The sequence below is a fragment of the Dromaius novaehollandiae genome, chromosome 11 (genome assembly GCF_036370855.1).
Source record: "Dromaius novaehollandiae isolate bDroNov1 chromosome 11, bDroNov1.hap1, whole genome shotgun sequence".
NCBI lineage: Eukaryota > Metazoa > Chordata > Aves > Casuariiformes > Dromaiidae > Dromaius > Dromaius novaehollandiae.
Genome location: NC_088108.1, coordinates 19644960 through 19668542, shown reverse-complemented (window position 1 = coordinate 19668542; position 23583 = coordinate 19644960). Strand labels below are relative to the sequence as shown.

Genomic DNA, 23583 nt, shown 5'->3' with positions numbered 1-23583 from the left:
TGGTCTGCAGGACAAAATTCTTCACGACTTAATCATAAGATCATATGATTCTTCATAAAAGAAAAGAAGGTAAGCTGCAGGCCTTCACCTTAATGAGTTAAGTGCAAACAGTAAAAGAATTTAATGAAAGATGAAAAATGATGAATATAGTTTCTACACATAAATAACTGACTGCTTTTGCTGGAGATAACAAAAATGTCAATAAAGGGCAAAAATACAAAGCATTAAGCAGTTACCAGGTGACTTCTGATGAAGTCAATATCAATGTGCAGTGAACTGAGAGGTAGGTATTGACTGAAACCAGCCACAACCTTAGGAAATAATGCATCCAAATGCTGACCATGGCCAACAGTCAAGAGGCATTTTTGCACATATTCTCTTACTTAGTAGCTGGCAAGTTCTGTGTTTAATAAGTGGATAAGCAATAGGCTCTTATTGCTTATCATTGCATATTTCATGACAGTTCTGCAGATTGTTGGTTTTAGATTAAGATCACGTAAAATAGAAGGCATGGTTTTATGAATCAGAAAACTCTGGAAATACGATTTCACATAACCAAATTCTTTGCAAAATTTCAGAATAACGTATGAGAGAACAATCCACTTCTTTGAAAGAACATACCTAATAGTTCCTTTCCTCTGTGAAGCGTAGGGAGTGATAGTTTTCTCAGCTTCCACACTGCTGCTATAGTTATTAACCGGAGAAAGTCAGTGTCTCAGGGATATGGGTGCTAAAGCTTTCTGGTCAAAATCAAAGCCTGAAGCTCATATAGGAAACTAATGGGCAGAAAATATTCATTACAGTCAATGGAGATATTTATATTCAGACAAAAAACATATTGCTTACAAGGGTAGCTGCCTTCTTCACTTGTTTCCATCTCTGAATTATCTTATAGTTTATTTTTAGCTGTGTAATCTAGTTTGAGACCTATTCAGTACTATATGCATCATACAAGGAAGCACAGATGTGGATTTCAGGCTTTTAATGGAGTCTGTATACATTTAACATGCAGAATGAATACATTATTATTTGCAGCAACACAGTAGCCTCACCTACCATCATCTCCTACAACCAGTTAGGTCGCGCAGTGTGCTGATAGTAGCTGCTGTTTTGTAATGTAACAGAATCTATCTGTGAAAGAACTCTATAGTCTCAGGCAGGCAACATTGCAGTTTCCATTTTTTTTGCTTTTTTGTTTCTGATGCTAAAATTTAATAGAGAATATGTGCTCTGAATATAGAAATTTCAGAATCCTCTGCATGGATTTTCCAGAATAATTTCCTAAACATATATCCCAAATTTCAGCACATATTTTAATTTACAAGGTTTGGTGGAATAAAAATTTTTGACACTATCACTTTCAAAGTATAATTAGATTTCAACAATAAGCACATATAATTTTCCCAAAAAAGATGTTTAGAAAGTATTCATTTCAATTGCTAACGTCCTCATAGGCTTTGCCATTTTTCAGTGTACCAGACTCTCAGAAGAAAAACACTGTTTGGAAATGTCTGGACAGCTTCAGTAATATGTTATGGACACAGGAAGAGATGCTAATTGCATATTTGTGCCTGCATCTGAAGACTCATTTTAAAAATATACTCTCTAGACCCTTTTCTAACTGGCCACTTCCCAGAGTACTAGGCAGATGGAATAAGAGCATGGTGAATAGCAGATGAACATCTACCTCTATTCCAGACAATTTCATTGAAACCTGACATACGCTTTTGGCTTAATCTTTAGTTCAAAATTTTATACTCACAATTTCAAAATTGAAAATTCAATTCAAAAGTCAATCTGTACTACAAATCTATTTGCATTTTTCAGGGGCACTAGTCTCAAGTAATGGTAAATTTGGGCGTATGTTTCTATGCCCTGGCTGACTTATGTATTAATGGCCTACTCTCACAACAGATTACTGGAAACTGTCATGATAAATAAACTGTTCTAATAAAAAGTCAACTGAGCCATTTTTTCCAAAAATGTGAGGACTGCCCTTTTAGATAGCTGATCATCTTTTAATGTTTGAGGTAGAGAGGAGAGACATAACCCTCAAAAAAGATACATCAGCGTAAATGCCAAAACTGAAGATCTATTTGTACTAATTTTTTAATTATGTTCTTTTACATTTTACATTGAAGGCAGTGTTGGTATGCCGTTTATACTGTACAACTGACTTTGAAACTGATATCATCCATGCTGAAAGATGATCTCCCGCTGACAACACTGCTTATGAAGATGATGTAGAAAATTTAGTTTTAGAGGAAGATAATTCAGTTTCTCTTTCTTAATTAAATTTATTTACCTGGTATGCAAACATATTGTCAAATCTTGGGAATTATAGTGTTGCAGAAGCTCTTTTTGTCTTTATGATACAAAGTGCAAAATTCTGCCACTGTCTTAAGGCAGTGTTTGTCAGTCCAATTTAATGGTTGTCAATATCTTTCAGCTGACCTGGAAGTCCACAGTTCCATTCAAAGAGACATTTCATCCAGCAAGTTATGACAAGGAATGTCACATATGTGCTCCCAGGGGCTTCCTCCTCTCCCCTCCCCCCACCCCCATCCAAATCTTTCACTTTTTATCTAGAAAATTGAATGTAGCTTCAAGACGTTTAAGTTCTAACAAAATACTAAAATTATTTGAAATTCTGTAGACCTTGGATATTTATAATTTGTTGTAATCCAGATAAAAACATTAGAAGAATGACAGTATGGAGGCTTGTGGTTTTACAACCATCCAAGTGTCTGTTTTTATCTTTATTAGGGTTTTTTTTTTCCCCAAGAAACTGGGAAGCTTTAGTTAGTGTAAGTGGTGGCGTCCTCTTTCGATTTTTAAGATACAGATACTAGCTTATCTTATTCTTTGTGATTGATTTTTTTCTCCTATTTTCATTCTCTATGACATCTTTACCAAATGGTGAGGAGTATTATTTCCTTTTTTTCCCTCCCATTTGTGAATTAAAAAATATATATATAGCTATTGACAATTTTTATTTCCCATTTGGCGCACATAGACATTTCACCACTGCACGAATCAAGATTTTGCAACTACTGAAGTATATCCTGTACAATCTCTCAGTTATTGAACTGACTGGATTAATAAACCCTTCCAAACATTCATATAGCATGTTTGTTAGATGCACTTCTTACCACCTTGAGAATTGTATGTCTACCAGTCAAAATAATTCTGAAGAGAGACAATATAAACGTTATGCTACCACAAGACTATTAGTGAGACTCCTTTAGAATAGAAGATCTACTTATCCCAATAAAAAAAAGAGAGCTAAGTTAGGTGAGTAGTTGATAGGATTTTCTCTGACTTTTGGAGCTGGGCTTTTTCTTAACTTTCAATAGCACTACTCACCAGCATCAAATTAAAAATTTGTGCATGTATTCGCAAGACTGAGGCCTAAGGATGTGCAGCAACTATTCAAACAGGAAAAGGTATTCCTTTTTCTTTCATTGCAAGATTAGTGCTTATATTTAGGAAGCATTCTAATTTGTGTATCGCTGCATGGAGATGGGTGCTGAAAAAATTCTCTGTGTTATAACAATGAAAGGAAGTTACAATTATTGTAGTTTAACACAGTACTAAAATAACTAGCATTCTGTATCATTGACAGTCTGATGTTTCTGATGGTAGCCCCCAAGACAAGCCCCTTCTTTGGGGCTGACTTATGTTTTGAGTACTCTTAAAATACTTATTAATCCATCTGAAATGCTGAACTAATTCCAGTTAGTGCAAGATAGATTAAAAAAAGCATTTTGTGGACAACTGGGAGACAACTCTGGGCATGCACTCTTTTAGGCCAGCTGAGTCTGGCACAAGGGTATTGCACTTGATTCTCCTGAGAGCAAAAGGCCCAGCTGTGCTGCTCATATAGCACTTTCTGCCAGATGATCCAAAAGAGTGGCAATTCCAGAGAGACTGGGTGCTTGCCTTTTTCTTGAGTATGAAGTATTAAAATTATATTATGTCTATTCCAACACAAGGTGTCTTTTCTTATCACCACTCATTATTTGCTATCAAAAAAACAACCGAACCTTATTTCTAAAAGGAAATATTAGAGAGATAGAAGATGCTTTTTTTACCATTATTGTTTTTCTCTCCTTTTCTATATCTTCCTAATGGTAGCACAAATTGTGCATGGGAAAAGGGCAGTTAGTTCATCAAGGCTTCTCCACAGTGCTGTTGCTGATCAAAAGGCATAGTCTCTTCATTCTTTCTCCATCTACCCAGTAAAAATATTTCAAAACCACTGGACACAAAGAACACACGTTCTTTGTGAACCTTGACGATATTTATCTGAATTTGAAATTTTTATGTGGTGCCATAAAAAACAGGTGAGCTTGATGCCTTTCTTTTCACAAGCTAAAACTATTTGAAAGTAGTAATGTGAAACTAAGTCAATCTAAGAGCCAAAAAATTGTTTTGGATAAAACCAAATAAAACAAAAAAAATCCTCAACGAATGAAAAGAAACCAAGTCAACTCAAGCTTTCTATGTGAACCTGCATGAAAAAATGCATTTTGGGCACCTGTAAAAAAAGAAAATAAAGGACTAGATTTATAAAATTGGTAATGATGGTATTTTCTTTCTATCCAACAGCTTACTTATGAGAGCTATTTCCCAGACCGCAGGAGAGCCAGCCTCAGTTCAGACTACTGCCTGCACACAGGCAGAGGTCACATTAACTATTCCCCCCAAAAATGCCCAGGGTGGGCTGTTGAGGCATGCTTTTTTAATTCTCTTACACAGAGCTATTCCACCCTGCCTAAATCTTTAAGACTTGGAAAAGAGACTGATAAGTACATGCCCTGTTTTCCCAGGTGAGTGTTCCAGCCACCAGGTTAGTGACTTATATTCTCTCTCTGGCTCAGGGTTTATATAAATATTTTATACAAATATATTTGCTGGCTCCAGCCATAAGAATTCAGAAAAATCCATTTCAAATTACTTCCAGCTTCTTTGGCTGGGTAGGAGAAGATACACATAAAAATCCAATCTCCACCTGATTCAGAATGGGGATTCGGACAAAGGATTTTGACAGAGAATGATTCTCTAGCCTCCTGAGAACTGAACTTAGGTCTCTTGCATCTTGGGTGAGTGCTATTACTACTGAGCTTGCAGACAAAAAGAGAGTAAAAATGTTATCTCTTTTTGTAATAAGTCTGTGACTCTAAACTAAAAAATAGTTTTCAGTTGAAACAGTTTGATGAATGTGGCTTATATATTTTGGGACAATGGGAAGATTTGCACAGATTTGTAAGGTTTCTCCTCCTCAGTTCAAGTGAACAAAAAAAAAGCTCTTTGATTTAGTTTGCCACTCTAAAGGCTCACATTTTATCCATAACTGTATGGATACCATGCTGGGCAACTTTTCCCAATTTTCCTGTGTTCTATTTCTTTCCAATTCTTCATTTTCTTTGCTCTGCCCAGAATTTCTTCTGGGGGCAAAAAGTAGAGAGATACAAGCTCAGATCTCAACACACTGGAGAGATGAGCAGAGAGGAACCTCATGAAGTTCAATAAAGGGAAGTGCAGAGTCGACCTAGGTATAGACTTGGGGGTCCTGGTGGACTACAGGCTGACCATAAGCCAGCAATGTGCCCCTGTGGCAAAGAAGGCCAACGCTATCCTCAGTTGCATTAGCAAGAGCCTTGCCAGCAGGTCAGTGGAGGTGATCCTCCCTCTCTACTCAGCCCTGATAAGGTCACACCTGGAGTACCGCGTCCATTTCTGGGCTCCCCAGTAAAAGAGAGACATAGAGCTACTGGAGCGAGTCCAGCAGAGGGCTACTAAGATGATGAAGGGACTGGAGCACCTCTCCTATGAGGAAAGGCTGAGAGTGCTAGGCCTGTTCAGCCTGGAGAAGATAAGACTGAGGGGGGAATCTTATCAATGTGTATAAGTACGTGAAGGGAGGGTGTAAAGAGGACGGGGCCAGACTCTTTTCAGTGGTGCCCAGCAACAGGATGAGGCAATGGGCACAAACTGAAACACAAGAAGTTCCATCTGAACATGAGGAAATGCTTCTTTACTGTGAGGGTAGTTGAACACTGGAACAGGTTACCCAGAGAGGTTGTGGAGTTTCCTTCCCTGCAAATATACAAAAGCCATCTGGACACAATCCTGGGCAAGGTGCTCTAGGTGACACTGCTTGAGCAGAGGGGTTGGACCAGTGATATCCAGAGGTCCCTTCCAACCTCAACCATTCTGTGAAGCACACACTCAGGGATAAGATTAACAACAGCCCTGTAAGGTAACAGCAATCTGTAAGGTAACTGGAAGTGCTGGATCATAAACTTCTCTTCTTACACAGACAGTAGGGAAGTGATGTAAAAGTTTTTGGAGGATGTTTATGGTGTAAAAATGGAGTCAAAATTACATCCTTGAATTCTGGTTTATATCTTCTCAGTGATGAACAAATCAAAATTTTCCTCAGCTTGCATATAGAACTAATGAAATATCGAAAAGTCAGGTTATATTCTTTTTGGCTTGTGCATCTCTTCTATTAAATATTATATAAGACAAACTCTGCCTGAGTTTATACTTTGCAATTCCATTAAAGAAAGCTGCATAGGAATAGTTGTGTACAACATTAAGTCCTAAAGTTGGACTTGTACTGCTGAAAATGGTAGAAGGTCTGAGATCTCCCTATTCTCTTCTAGTTCTGCTAACCTTGCAGAGCTTGAAAAATTTTCATTTCCTTCAGGATTGCAAAAAATGTATCTGATACAAAAGCTATGATTTTGTTTTCATATTTCCTGTGATATTTTCCAGAATCTTTTCCTTCTCTTTCATTTTATATTATGCAATAGAGATGATGTCATAAAAGCTTTATTTTAAAAAGTAAAATTTATTAATGGAACACAGGTTTTCAGTGGAGTTAGTAAGTCAAATGGTTTTCTACTTAAAAACAATATAGGTCCCTAAATGTACGTATTCAGTGCCCTATTAGATGCCCTGTGGTACCGAGTTCCAGGAATAGATCTGGCAGATCTGAAACAGAACATACAAGAAACCCATGCCCTTTTGGAGCAGGGAGTGGAGGGAAGATGAGATATCCTATGGTTTCTGAAGTGTCAGTAGGCAGCTTGCATTCAGGCATCTGAATCATTCAATTTCTATCCTTATACTTCAGCCTTGATACCAAATGATGTGCATAAGAAACTAACCACTGGAACAATAACCCAAAAATATCCATTAAAAAACAAGAAAACATTCAAAACAGATGGTTAAGCTGAATTTTCAACAGAATCCAAATTTCTAAACCATGTTCCTGTGGAAGGAGAAAAAAAAAAAAATCTGTGTAGAACTCAGAAACACATGTTCACAGCAGTGTTGAAGTACACTGTCAGTGTGTGCATATATATATATTTTATATATATACACACACACACATATTTTATATACATACACATATATATTTATGAGACAGTGGGAGTATTTCTCATGTGCTAAGTCACAGACACATTCATATGTTGATTGTGTGAATGGACTTGCATGCTATTTTGACTTTATGTAGGGAAACTAGCTTTAGGAACCACATATTTTCATTTAGAGTCCAAAGTATATCTACATTCTATATGCACCATTTTTATACATATAAAACTGTGTTTTGGAAACAAACACATTCTTGTATAGTTTAAAGCAAAATGTCAGAAAATTTCATTTTTTAGAATGGAATGGTGGTAGTTATGATCAGGGGGAAAAAGTCCTTGTCCTAGTGTTGCCTACTAGCGCAGGTAGCTGTGTGAAAGCTACAAAAAGGTTTACAGAGTATGTGGCTAGCAGTGCAGCATGCCTAATACAAAATATAGATCTGAAGAGCTGCATCTTTAGGCCAGTTTAGGACTTCATGCTATTAGAAGTGAGAAAGAGTTTTGACTGAACTGAAAACATGTTTTGCTAAGAGGTTTTGACTGAACTGAAAAGATGTTTTGCTAAGAGCGTGGGTTTTTTTGTTTGTTTTTTGTTTTGTTTTTTTTTTTAATCAATTCCCTTCAGCTCAAGATGAAGGTAAGGTATAACATATGCTGTATGCATCATATGTTTGCCTGCATACCCATGCATATTGTCGCTTTGTGTTATTCCAGGAATCTCTTGAGCACGTGGGAAGTAGAGTTTCAGTGGGTTGGAAATTCATGCTTCAGTAAATGCATTGTCAATTTGTTAACCATCTGTAACTTGCAGAATTTTGTTTTATGCTGCAGCAATGAATAAAGTAAATTTTAGATATAAAAACAGGCCAAATAGCATTCTGCAAGTCCTATGTTTGATAGGTTAAATAAAGGACAACCATTAATTCATCATCAAGGTAAAATTTCCATGAATTCTCTTACTTTGGGAACACACATCCCAACACAATTTCTACAGCAGAAGTATTAACATCTGCAGACCAATTAAACTTAAACTTTAAAAAAACATATACACGAAGGGAAAGCAAACTTTTCAGGAGCACCAGGGCAATTCAGTTAGTTGGCTTGGTGCTATACTCTGGAGAGAATCAAATTTTCGGTGCTAGTCAGTTAATATACAAACACACATTCTATTGAATGCTTATTAAACATTAAGCATGACAAACAATTAAATGACAGGGAATTACAACTTCAAAAGCAAGAGCTATTAGGCCTGGTTAGAAACTGTTATTTTTCAGTATGAAAAGCATTTCCAGCCTTATATAAAGAACTGCTATCCAGCGTTCAGGACAAACACCTCTGAGGAGCCACCATTTTTGATGATGATTTACTGAAAACATTAAAAAGTTAGGTAAGTATGGGGCAATTTGAGGTCAGTTTTCTTCCTCCCTTCGCTATAAACTAATAAGGAGACTGTAGTTTATTAGTGAATTACATTCATTATTTACCTCTCCAGGAGCTACATTCACCCTCTTAAGAAATGTTTTTACAAGAGAGAAGCCTATACCACTTTCTGAAATCTTTCCTCTAATACAGCAAAACATGGGAAACCCAGAAGAATGCAGTATTTCCTCAGCTGCATTTGCATAACCTGGGAAAATGTCTTCTATTAAATCATTTCTGTTATCTTTTTTATTTGCTCTCTCATAGGCAGGATTTGAAAACTAGTATTTGAGAGGGATGCTAATGAATTTCCGGAAGATTAAAATAAAACCATAGTGAATAGAGTTAAATTTCAGTCACCTAGCTCTAGAGGGTTTGTACCACTTTAACTATAATGGCATTGTTAAAATGACACAATACAAAGCTGAAGAGACACTGGAAACCCTAAGGAAACAGCTGATGTTGGAATTCAACAAAAGAGTTTGCCTTTTAGCCATTTACACTGAGCACAAATGTTTAATATTAATCATTTTATTTCTCACTTCATCAGTTTACAGTCAAACATATATGATATCATATATGACTGTTTATTTAATCATCCACACATTTCAAGAAAAGTAGAACTGGCGAACAATAATAAAAATACCAATCCCCCCCATCCCATCTGTACTCCATTTCTAAGTTTTCTTTGCTACTGGGATACTCAAATCTAGTTGTTGAAATTCTATGCTTCTGTTTGCCCATCTGTAAAAATGGGCACATTACTTACCTTATGTGGCTACCCTGACAATTAAAAGTGCTTTGAACAAACCATTTTAAAGTGTCCCTTGTATCATTTTATTCTAAAAATTAATCTTTTAAGATTTATGTTCCTCTTCAAAATCTGATTCTTTTCCTTCAGAGGATTTTTTTGGTTTTCAGATTTTATAGTATTGCTTATATTAGAAAAAGGTTTTAATACTGTAGTGTATTGTATTTAATTTCATAACTACAAGGCACAGAAACAAAAGCCATTTGAAGAGCAGAAGGAGAAATGACATGCTCTCAGTAGATGACATTTACATTGCAACCTGCCTAGCTAAGATTCAAACAGAAAAATATATTTCCCCTTTCCTTCTCCAAAGGTAATACCAAATTTTAATTGGATGTGAAATTGCAAAAAGATACCAAGATAAAGAAGCTTCAAAAATACTGCAACGTGAGTGTGATGTTCTTCAAATTAATACTATGTTTCATTAAAAAATACAATTTTATCCATTTTGAAAAACAGTACTTAAGAAATGTTAGAATTTTAAGTTACCTGCTGCATCAGGACAATCTTATAATTCTTATTGCTCTTCAGATATGCTCTTATGAAAACTTGTCATATATTCTGTTATTTGTATCACATTTTAAAACAATTTACTCAAACAGCAGATATATTTTGATGAAACAGGCTTAGGATTTTCTTCATTAGGTAGCTCTCATTACTTTTTCGAGAACTTTCAGCATTTTGTCTCAGAACCCACTACTTCAGCCAGGAAGTCAGGCTGCATAATATTACTACCAGAAAATACTTTCTTTGTGAAGAAGCCTGTTATAAACTCCTAAATTGGACATATGCACTTTCCCTTTACGTCCTGGAAAACTGCACTGTAATGGCAGGTACTGCCATTTGATCTGGAAACCCATTTTAAAGGAGTGCCATGCTCTTAGGACTGCTTTCAATGTTATTCAGATTACTCAGTCAGACTGATATTTGGCTTGAGTCCAGCTATATAGCCTAGTAAATATGATTTTTGCTGTTATTGGTAGATGGCAATAAGCTTTGCAAAGACCTGACACAGTGCATGGTCTCAGGACTTGTCTGAGCTTGCCTTGGCATGAGCTGTTTCTTGTCTAGTGGCCAAGAGGCTATTGCTTAACCTCTTCTAGTCTAAGCATTCTACATGTTGTATCAGGTCAAGGTCTGATAAACACTGAACATCACACATTCACAGTTTAAAAGAAAAAGAAAAAAGAAAAAAGCATTCTTAATGTAGATTTTGATACAATCTTCGGTTATGTAAATGCTCCCCTTTCTCATAGAAGTCTCTTTTATTCACTGGAAGGACAGTTACTCAAGTTATTCACTACTTCTGCTATGTACTGGATTCAATGTGTGGCCTTAGCTCTTTAATTCACAGTGTGCAAACTCTGTACTAGATCAAAAATGATTAACATTTCCTCATGGTCATGCTTTATAAGCATCCATACTTTTTTTTTTTTTGCAAAACACTAGTGTGGAAAAAAGGGCTATCACCCACATTTTCCCTCAGGGTACATCAATCAGATCATATGAAATCTAGTTCTCTATTCAGCTGAACAACCACACTGAAAATAAAAGAGGTCTGGATCTGGCCCACCAATTATCGAAATTAAGCAGACACATTTAAAATCATCTTCTCTTTTGTTGGTGTAATTGTGCATCACAGAAGTGCAGGTGTACAACGTTAACAAGCATATGAACATTTACACAACAAAATTTAGCTGCGACATAAAATCTAGAGCAATTTTTATAAGCTAATGAGAAATCTAAGTTCCCTGGATTTTTACAGAAAGGCTAGCTTAGTCTTATTGGATGAAATCTCTGAAAGAAGTGAATTTTGTGAGCAGTGGGAAATTATATTTTCTCTAGCTTATCCCTTCCAATAGTTGTTGCTGCCTTTAGCACAGCCTTGCATTCCTAAATTTCTTTCAGATTTGTCTCACAAGAACTCATTATATGTATGCCTAAAACAAACAAACAAACAAACAAACCTGACGATTAAGTTAATAGAATAAACGTGTTCTTTCATTTTGTGTACATTCCGGAAAAACTGATCAACTATTACAAGTAACAGCAGAAACCTTAACTGAGTATTTCAGTAATGACCATTAAAATTGCTAGTTAACTAATCAAATAATTAACAGTGGCATGTAAACTACATCTGTATAACATTCATATTGTTAAATATGCATTATAGTTGTTGTAAACTATTGAGAAAAATGTAAGGATGCTTAAAAAAAAGGAGGTAGTCAGATTTTAGTATGTTTTATCTGCAAGATCTCAATCTACAACAATTAAATTAGGAAACAATTTGGTGTATAGTATTTTAATAGCTAATATTATTAATTTATGATATTAAATTATGATAATAATGCATTATTAATTGCATTAACATAATTAATTGTATTAACATAATTAATCATATTAACAATATGAAAAACCCTCAAGCAACTCAAAAGATAGCTATTATTATCAAATAAAACAATTTCTCCTTTTCAACTCCTGTTTGTATAATGCAAGAGAATCCACTGAAAGGGGAAAAGGTGAAGTGCATGTGTCTTTTCACATTTAGAATAAACTCGAGTCTTGCTTATAGCATTGTGTAACACAAAAATATTTCCAACAGTACAACATAGCTTTATTCACTCTCCGTTAGTGAAAAAGCAAGATTATTCCTTCAGTGAGGTAAACTGTGAAGAGGAGAAAGTAGCACCAAACTTACTGAACCACATTATTTATGTAATAGAAATTGTCTTACTTTGCTGGCATGGGCAACATTGTCAAGTCTTCTAAATGATTCAACAGCTATGGTCAAAATTACAAGTTCCTATGGAAAGTTTTGTGCTGTTGTAAATAACTTCCTATCTTACCCAAACACGATTATTAAATTTGATGTACGATGGCTATGATTTTTCAAAAAGGTCTCACTCCAGCTTGCTTGGTAATGCTGCCTCCTTCTTTATGAATTTGTATACTTAATGCATTTCTTTCTTATTTTCAGTGAACGGCTAACCTCTTGCATACGTGCTGTTTCACCACTCAAAACACAGTTATGATTTTCATTCAAAAAAAAAAAAAAGAAAAAAAAAGGTATATAGATGTTGGCCAGTTTATCAAATCTCCTTATTGCTTCCCCCTTCTACTTTTATATGTACAAGCAGTCTGACTGCTAATATGATAGAAGTAATAATGCCCATCACCACTGTATGTTTCAGTTAAAGAATTTGTAACAGACACTTGTTTGGAGACAATTATTTTTAAATGAGTAGATCCCTGTAAAAATGATCTAAATTTACTCTAATGTTTTTAGGGGGAGTGAACTTAAAACATAAAAACAGGAAACTAACAGGAACAATACACAACAGAAACTGCTTTTAACAATGCAGCATGCAAAAACAATTGAATTTCTGCACAGTATTTTCTTAAGAAAAAATAGCAACTTGCGCTTGAAATTCTTAGGTACTTAAATTTACCATCTATCACCCATACCATCTACCATCCATATTCTATCTTAAGAGCCTTTGGACTTGAGTAATCTATCAGAGATTACAAGCAGATATGTAAGAACTGTCCATTTATTATTTTTAATAAAATATATCCTAATCCACAAGGCTTAGAAGTTTAATTAAAGTCAGTGGAAAAAATGAAGTAAAAAAATCATAGTAAAATTTAATACTAAATCAGCCTAAAGCAATTGAAGAGCAACCAGAGGGAACTGATATATATTACTTGATTGATGGTGAAGTACAGGCTATTTCAAGAAGAGAGGATCTCATACAACATTGTCCCAGAACAAATGAAGGCAGAGTATATAAGTGCTAGGTAACTTATTTATGTGCAGAAGGGCTGACAGTGTAACTGAGATGGCCAAAATACTCGAGAAGACAAATCCTGACATAAACAACTTACAATCTAAAGATGCTGTTTACACTATTCCATGTTCTGATTCTAGTTTCTGCATACATACCCAAACTAGCTTTAAACTCTGTAAAGTACCTAGTTCAAGAATGTACTGAATGGTATGGAATGAATGCCAGTGTAAGCATAGCAACATGAAGTTTATTGCAGGTTCCAATACTCACCCATGAATTTGAGTACACAGCTGGGTGGTAAGTTGCACTGAACTTTGTCCTTTCACAACAGCATTGGCAACATTGGCTAAGTAATTAGCCCAGGCAGTCTCATTCTTCATCTTCCAAGTCCTTCTGTCTGTATTTTTCATGGATCACTTGCAAAACACATTTGCATGACCTTGATTGGCTTCTCAAGACTAAGTTCCTATTTTTCAGTTTTGATGGCTAGATCTTTGCTATCATGTTAAGAACAGTTCTGGAAGTTCTTGAAGGATTGAAAATCTTTTTGATTTTTTAGGGCAGTCAAGAAATTTCCTGTCTACAAGTTAATCCTGTTTTATTTTTAGCCATCCTCTCTAACATAGCTTCTCAGATGAGAATTAGATTCTTTTGCCAAAGCTATAAATCCTCTAGTAACTCTTCTGGCAACATTGTTCAGAGAAACTCCTTTCTTCTTGGGTTAAACTAGCAGATTGTAATTTATCTAGCAGTATTACAATTCTAAAATATTTTGTTAAATAAGTTCCCATTAGGTCAAAAAATACGCTGTTATTAAATTATATAGAATACCTCACCTTTTCCTGAGGCAATTCATAATCCAAATATAAACTTCAGCTAGTACTTAAAATTCTTCAGTCAACAAGAGTTCCAATTAACAAAGTATCTCTTAAAGTGAAATAGAAAATTACAAACTACATTGGACTTTGACTGATTGATGATGAAGAAGCAGTATTTTAAATTCCCAGCAAAAAAGGCTGAAATACAAATATTAATACTATCAAAGTAACTTTACTGAATAACCTAAATGGGTCTAAAAAATTGATAAAAGTTAATTGAATTTTGTTGGGGGGAAAAGGGATAAGATTGATTCAGCAATGAGACAGATGAGTCAATCCCTTAAAGCCTTCAATGAGAGTTTTGCCCTTCTCCAGGTCCACCTCCATCAGTGAAAGCAGTTTCACCAATCTCAAATGCTTCATGAAATTGCTTGCATTTTTCTTCTGTGTAGTTAAAAAGATGGAGAAATATGAAAGTTATCTGTGAAACAAAATTTATATTCTCTGCACAGTCTTCACTATTGTGGATACTTATTCAAAAGTAAATCTTTTCTTGAGCTCTCTAATCACCAAGAGATATTTAACTGTTTCCCTTTTACACTTTTTTATTCTAAAGTTCTTTTACATTGCCACTTACATATTAAGCTATTATGTGATTTATCCTACAATGCAGTTGTGAGTATGTCTTGACCCCCAAACATTCCAGAAAATACAAAGCCAAAGTGCATGTATATTTAAAGGAAATTTGGAGAGCAACCAAATCAATTAAGGCCAAGTAAGGCAAGCGAAATTGAAAATCTCCCCCATTTATAACTCTAAATAAGATCTGGAGAAGGTACAAGTCTGTCCATTTCTTCGTTGTTAACATTTGGGGTAAACTCTTCCTATTAACCCAATGTTTTTTGATGTATAGGACTGGTTCATTGACTCAGGGTACACTCAGACATCTACCACTTCAAGACTGCAATACTGTTCTTCTCCTTCTACTGTTATAAACATCAGAAGTATAAATCCAGATGATACATTATTCCATTTCTTGTTATTCTGATATTCAATTATTCCTATGGTATATGTACTGCTAAAAAGTTTTCCTGAAACTAGTAACAAAGGAGATAGTAGACTTCACTGAAAGCATTTTTGTTTTGCAGCAAAGTCTTTTCCAGAGTTCTTTTTTCTTCCCTTCTCTGGCTGATTCTTGCCTTATATTTTTATTGCAGAGTCTTGTTAGTTGTTTTGGAACTACCTCAAAGTTTTTGTGAGGATCTTAATGGCAATTTGTAGAAAGTCAGGTACTCCAGCTATTACAAGTATGCATCTGGTATAACTGACAGATAGAAAATGCACTGTCTACCTCTGCATAACATTAGATGTTACCATGACTAGTAATGCTCTAAAGAGAAATAGAAAAGCACACAGTACTCGTACAATTTGATGGCCACTAAAAATGATACAAGTGTGGTTTGCAAGTTCTATAACATTTGTAGAATTTACTGTTATAAAATTAAACTCCCTTAGGATGGCATAATTGGAATACACTAAGAGGATGTAAACAACTGTATGCAGGCTCCTGAAATTTAAGGAGGATTAAATCTCATTCCATTAAATGTGACACTCATGACGAAGCATATTCTGAATATACATGGTAAAGTAATAAAACCACACAAGTTCTGAAGAGAATAAGCAGTATTGTTCAAGATGAGGGGTGAAGTCTCTCATCACAGAGATCTTTCTCTTTAACACAAAAAAGTATAGTGTAATAACAGTAACCACTAATTTTCCATTAGCAAGTATTCTAGATTCCACATAGCAAAGGTAGGACTAAAGGGCTAGTTCCCACAGACTTTGAGAATAAGACACAAAAAGTGGTAAGAGGAAGACTGAGGAATAGGACAAGTACATCTATGCCCTAAATAATTCTGAACTGTACATATTTAGATTTGTGCATGTACATTTGCAATTTTAGGATACACCTATGAACTGTTTAGTAATTATAAATTTTAGGAAGGTGGATGGCTGAGAGCTTCCAAAAGCAATTGGAAGTACCAATAGTAGATCTGGAAGCAGTGAAAAAGCATAGTCCTGAATGAGGACATATATATCCATATACCAGCAGCCCAACAAAATTCTCATACAGAGTATTAATACTTTGAATTAAATAAGACCTCTAATTTCCAAGAAGAAACTACAGAAGCCAGAGGTGTTGAGGGAAGACAGAAAATTCCTAATAGTCTGGAAACCATTAATAGTATGCATTTTGTTGAGACTATCTTATCCACAGATTAATAAAATATATTCTGGTTGTCTCCCAGTTAAATCCCCAATTCAATCCCTAGAATTTTAGTCATTCTTTCAGTTTGTGAAATACGGTACAAAATAATCTAACACTACCCAGTAACACTATCCAGTAATGAAGCTGCATAATTCAACTAATTTTCTGAGACATTCATTTTAAACACATTATACCACAAGAGGCAATGCTCAGGCTTGGTGTTTTGTGTGTCGTAACATTCAAAACCCATGGGCTTTGTCAACAGATGGATATCATTTGCAGGATAATGACCTAGGTAGACACCTAATCCTTTAAAAGAGTCTGATTTTCAGAGAAGAGACTCCAAGGAATTTCTGAAAATATCTCTAGGTTCCTTTCAAAGGACCTGAATTCAGAACCGAGAATGAAGCCATTTTTAATTCAGTTCCTGTTTTGCACTTGTCAATGTTAATTTTGCTTACAGACAAGAAAAAAATAACAGGAAAAAACAACACTCATGGAATATTAACCAAGGAATCATTTGTTTGAAGTACACAGCTTAACAAAATACTGGAGGTAGACATAGACCATTAGTTTGCATAAAGAAATGATATTATATGAACTGAAATAATCTGCAGGATTTTGTAAGAAATATGGCATCAATTCACTGACAAAATCATAACAGCTACATGGGGCTAACTGTTGGAAGTATTGAGCACCCACACCCACAGTTGTAACTAACACCAATTAGAAGTTTCTCCCTAAACCAAGGCTCACCAGCCTCTTTGTTGGCTTTAATGTTGCACTATACTGCTACATTTCACCATCTCTCTCAAAAAAAAAAACAAGTATTGTTTTCATTTTTGCTGTAAGTAGGAAGAAGATTCTGAGGTTTTTTTGCATTTGTTTGAGAAAAAACATCAAGCTATCGTCATTTACTGTTTACTACTAAGTAAGCATTCACAGTTTACTACTAAGGCTTCACTCTTTTCCTTCCTCCCTGCATACTGCTACATGCACTGAATGACAATTCATTTATGTCTGTGCATCCATGCCTGGAGATCTCATTTTTCAATTATGTTTACAAGCCCAAACTTTTACCATGTACTTCATGTAAAGTTCCCTTTTCCTTGACCATCATAATAAGCCGTTAAGTAGAGTAAAACTCAGCAGCTAGAACCAAGATTTCCTGTACCTGTGAAATGAAAAATGAAACTGAACAGGTTTAAAGGTGAAACTTTCTTCTTTTTACATCAGCTGTATTTAGGGAATACCTCAAACAGTAAATAAAGAAAAGAAGTTCGAGAAAAAAATAATTTTTTAGACTTATTCTAAGGTGGATGTTCCTAGATGACATATAAGCAATTTTCTCTTTGTTAACAGTGTATTTAATAGACTGTGGCCTGTGAGATTTGAACCTTCATGTTGAATTCCTAACATATTCCTGAACTAGTACTCCTTTGTGTCTGAATCACAGCATTTTTATTTTTCCTTGCTTCATAAAAATATATAACTTACTACAAACAATTTATCAGCATTTTTCTATTATAGAAAACATTAATTTATGAAGTTCATATGCAAATTGATGCATCTTTTAAAACATAAGACATGTATTTAGTTTCAAAACAGTACAATTCTAGTATTAGAACTAACTCCAAAATGGTCTTAGTTATATGAAGAACAATCAAAGCCAAAAACTTGATTACTGCAACAGATTTAACTGGAGACAAAAGACCTTCCTTCTCTAAAAAAGAAAGTTTTCTCTAATATTTGAAATAGTTTAGGTTTTTTTCCAGCAATTACCCAGCAAACTTGTTTGAGAATAAGTGTCAAGCTAAATCCTTTGCATAAATCCTTATGCAAAAGAAGTGTCCTGGATAGGGCCTGTAAATATTTCAGTTAACATGAGGCTTTCTACATCATGAAGCAAGCCCTCACCATGGAAAGAAGACTTCTATATGCTATATGAGTTCACACTCTAAGTAGTAACATTATAGTCCTAAATCTTTGTCTCTTACTTTCTCCAAGTTGCAAAAACTCTCTGAACCCTACTACTGAAAGTTGCATTTCAATTTGCATTTAACTATCTCTTCTTCCCTTAAAAATATCTCCATTCTAGAATCTGTAAAATTGGCAAGTATTGTTGCGATCTCCATTAACGATTAATGACTTAAAATCTTTTTACTCCTTTCCCTCAGAACTCCCGTGTTATAAACTTTCCCTTTCCAGCCACATTGAAATTGAGCTACACAGTGTTTATAAAATAAATTCATAAATCACAATTTCAAACAATTAAACTTAAAAATAGAGTATTCTTTATTATTTCTATGCTTCTGTTGTAGAGAAACCTTTTTGGGATAGTTTAGCATTACCATCAAGAAACATTAATAACTCCAGAAATGCAATTAGTAAAATACAGAAGATAGGTAGAGCTACATGTGAAAAAAAAAAAGTAGGAAATTATTTTAGATCCTCAATATCTATATCAAACTTTCTAAATTTTCAGAAGTTAACTCTATTTAAGGTTGTTGCTCCTGCACACTGCTTTATGAGGCCAAGAAATTGCCTCAAGAACAGATTCCTAGGAAATCTCCAAAGGTTTGTGCCTGACAGTTTGCTAGTTGTACAACCTCTCAGTTCATATATCAAGATTATTTGTTTTTTCTGTGTCATTTTTGTAGCATTTTAGAGAGTGCCTTTGCTGTATTATTCAGGTTGCTTATAAAATTAAAGTATTTCATATAAGAATAAACCTAGTGAACACCCTAAGACTGGTTTAAAAGAGAGGTGAGGTTAGGAAACTGAGGTGAGAGGTGAAAGGCAGATATTTTCTCTTTTATCTGTACTCTCTAGGTATTTCCTGTTCAGGGAATTTGGGACCAGAGAGAAAGATATGTATGCATACTGTTCAACACATGGTCAGTAACTCCTATATTTCTAAAAGATTTAGATATGGATGATCTGAGTCCATGCAGTAGATCTGACTCTTTTGAGATGCACTGACCTACTGTATTTGGATTGACTGATCATAATATATGTGCAGCAAATCTAGTTTTTCCCAGAAGCAACATATCTACTGCATGTAGACATCATTCAGGAATTGAGGTTTTCCTGGTCATAGCTCCTGTCCTGACTCAGTTGCTAAGTACCTGAAAAACACCAAAAAAAAAAAACCCTTTCAAATTCTGCTAGAGAATATTTCTGTGTAGAAAACAAGAACAGATGTGAAAGTGTTTACTTGGAGTAGTCATAAATCATTACCCTTTTTCACTGTATCTCCATGGAGTTTGCAGACAATGTATATTTCTCTGACAATGAGCTTGATTAGACAAGATAAAATAAATACTATCTGGCCCAACTCCCACAAAGTTCAGTAGAGCAGTACTATTCATATTAACACAAAGAATAAGCATGTTGTATTTCCTAAGAGCCCATCTGCACTGTTTCCTGTCCCCCTTTTTCTGACAAACTGACTGATCTCTGAAATACAGGATAAAATAAGCAAATGTAGGTGCCTAAAGCCATACATAAGTTTCTAAATGTAGCCTACTACTCATCAGTATTAACTACGTACAATGATTATGATTCGATGCGTGGCTTCAGATCTTCTGAGGACACATACCTTTTCAGATGGATGCATAAATACAGCTTCCCATATCTAAAAACAGAGCCTCAAGTATCGGATGATTTTACCAAGACAGTAAGCATTTTTATGACCCCATCTTCTTGGAATACCCTATTAATTTCTCAGACTATTTTGATCAGGTTTGTGTCCGCCGCTGCAAACGCATCTCCACAGTCAAAAAAACAGATCAATCTCTTATCAAATGTTCAGGAAACAAAGGCCTAGCATGAATGCATCAGGCTTATTCTTCTATGAAAGTACTGGAAAACAAACAAAACATAGGCTTGCAGATGTTTAGTAAAATAGTTTCTTATTTCCACATTACTTGCTTATAAAATTCAGTACCATATTCACTGCTTTAGAACAGTTTAGAGTCCTGTTTTTCTCTTATCCTTTCTAGAAGTTACAATCCTTTTTTAATTAAAATCCTACAATTTTAGAAGGCCTTTATGAATCCTTTATGCATGCATAAATACATGTATAAATAGTCATCTTATTTCCAACTATTTCTTCTTCCAAGGGCCATCTGTTTTTTTTTTCCTATGGCTTGCATTTGAATTTTAATTGTCCGACTTGTAGACAGCCAGCTAAGACAAGCTTGCTATCTTTAAAGAGACATGGCTACTATTTTCTTACTAATTTATTTTTAACTGCTCATTGCATAAATTCTCAAGCCTATACCCCTTTCCCCTATTCACTAAGTTTCGAAAGATTCACAGCTATTCAGTTTTCTTAATAAACTCAGTCTTCTTTGTTAGATAGAAATTACCAACTTTTTAAATGTTAAATGGGACATGATATAGAAAAGGATAAGGAATACAGAATACCCTAAAACACTAACAAAGAGCTACAGTACAGTAATATTTGGAAATAATTTACTTTCAGAACATAGAACAATGATATTTTGTAGGTTCTGTGTTTGTTAGTCAATTTCCCCTATCAGAGATGCTCATGAAATGCAATGTAATTTAACAGCCATCCTAAAAAACTTAAATTTAAGAACCCCCCCCATATGCTAATTGTCACAGCAGTAAAATATATTGTAGATTTCACTAAACCTTGTGTGGCACTTGTGTAATGCCACTTTATATATATATATACACCTTTGACTGGTATAAGTAAAACTAATAGAAATAGAAAGTTAGGGAACAATTATTCGGATGAATAAACAGAAACAATTTTATTTCATCTCTGTTGATTCACCAGTGCTAAAGAAAAGAGGGGGAAAATAAGAAGAAATATAACAGGAAAGCAAGAAATAATCCAGTGAAAGTCTGCTTAGTGGCTGTTCCACAGTTTCTATGAAGTCTAAGGAACCTCTTGATTACAGAATATTAGGAACCATTATGTGTATACAGTCTTGAGATCTATGCTGTTTATACATTCTTAGGTACTGCAATCACCTGTCTGTATCTCATGCCTTTGCAGTAGTTAAAAAGAAGTTAAATGTTGCTAAATGTACCATAATATGCATTAGTGTGTTAGGTGGAAAGATCTGGATAGCTTTTCTCTCAAGAGGACACACATAGTAGTTATAGGGAATTGACATTTCCCCTTAGGCTAGATAGAACAGAGAGTCTGGCTGGAAAAAAAAGAAAGTTTATTGTTTTCACAAACTACCTGCAAGTGACAAAAAATTTGGTAGGTCAGTATAAACCTCAATTAAAAAGGGAGATTCTTCTGCTCAGTCAGGGCAGATGAATGAAATTATTGGTCCAAAGGCGCAACCTGATACAGTGGTAAGACCTCTGTTCATGCACAGAGAAGGCTCCTCCAATTCAGGTATTATAGCAGAATTAAGCAACTAGTATGTCTGATTACATGTTGCTACCAAAGAAAAAGTTAAATCTTACTAGATATAAAGTTCATTCATCTACTCTTCTGAATTGCAGTAGAGCTAGTACACAAAACATAAAGACTTCGGGCTGTTTCCAAGATGATAACGCAAGAAGTAGACTTACACATGGCAATAAGTTCATTGAGCAGTTACTCAAGACATAAAATCATCATCTTTGCTAGAGGATCTGCAACAAACATTTTTCCTTTTTTTCAGTGAAAGACTATCCAGTATAAGGAAATGCAGGTAGGTATTTGTACGGACAAGACTAGGAAAGAAGCCTAAACATAAGGAAAAGCTATCCTCCCATAGAGTATAGCTTTCAAGAAAAACTACCCTCTATTGTCTCATGCTAAATCCCTCCTACATTACAGCAGGCTCCCGTGGAAAAGAATAGGTGCCCTGGCTGTCTTCCCATCAGGTTCAGTTTTTCAGAAGGTTATATGAAGCCTGAAGAAAACTGGGCCAGTACTGACAAGACAGCTCCCAATACTTTCAGACCATTTTTATTGACATCTTTCACAGGTTATGATCAAAATAACCAACAGATATACAATTTTTTTATTATTATTGTGAGTAAACATTCAAGATATAATATGTATGAATATATGGCCTACCCTCACTAACATGGGATATGTCTACACTCTAGTCCCCAGGTCAGGTTATGTGTACTACCTCACATCTATAATATTGGTGTCACAGTGTTTTGGAGTACACAGGACACACTCATAATATATTTTGTCAGGAGCATTTAATGGAGGACACTACAACATAGTAGTCTGCAGGGGCCTGCCCTGGAATATTATGCAGGGTTGTGACCTAAGGGACTGAGGGCATGATCCATTGATGAGATCATCACAGACATACGCCCCCCCCCCCCCCCAACAGTGCTGCAGATGCACCGTACTATAAAACAGAATTAACTACAGCATCAAGAAATGCAGATCTAGAATACCATACATTAAAAGTGATTAGGATTCATAAGACTAAGGCAACAAAGGCTTACAAGTGGCTCTCACTCCAAAGACTGAATTACTGCAATTTCCATTTCAAAAATAAAAATTGCATTACTGATTTGAATTAGAAAAAATATCTTAATGTCTTTGCAATACAAAAACAGAGTAAAGGCACAGAAACAGCTTTCGAAATGCTGGAAAATTAAATTGGATCTAACCACCTACAAATTACCTTATTGGACTATATATGTATACACACACACACGTGCATATATATATATATATATATGTAAAACAGATATCATGCATTAATTTCAGTCTTAATTAAGAAAGCTAGCAGGTAATGGGTAAATGCTGCTATACACTGCTTTATACTTCTACAGTAGGGAAATTTGCAGGCCTGTAGATGACTATCTTAAGAATAGAGAAAGGGTTGTCATTGCAGTGAATTTTTACACTGTGAACAACATAGGAACTGTATTTATATAAAGAATAATGTATTAGTAACAGCCGTCTTGCACAGTAACCAGAATTGGCAATCAGTTATTGGAACTGTAATTATCCCAAGCTGCAGCCTGTTTAAGGGAGATTCCTTATCTATGTCAAGTCATCAGTTATCACTCAGTAAGAAGAGCTTTTCTTGTTTGAATGTTCAGCATGGCCAGAGATAATTTGTGATATTAGTATAATGAA

At 35.0% G+C, this 23583-nt stretch overlaps 1 long non-coding RNA gene across 1 annotated transcript in view; it reads right to left on the bottom strand.

The window, feature by feature from the left end:
- Nucleotides 1-306: 306 nt before the first annotated feature.
- Nucleotides 307-23583, bottom strand: part of LOC135329559 (uncharacterized) — a 161186-nt gene continuing 137909 nt past the window's right edge. Inside the window, exon 7 of the long non-coding RNA XR_010391072.1 lies at nucleotides 307-776. This is a non-coding gene — a long non-coding RNA (uncharacterized LOC135329559). The remainder of the gene's footprint in view (nucleotides 777-23583) is intronic.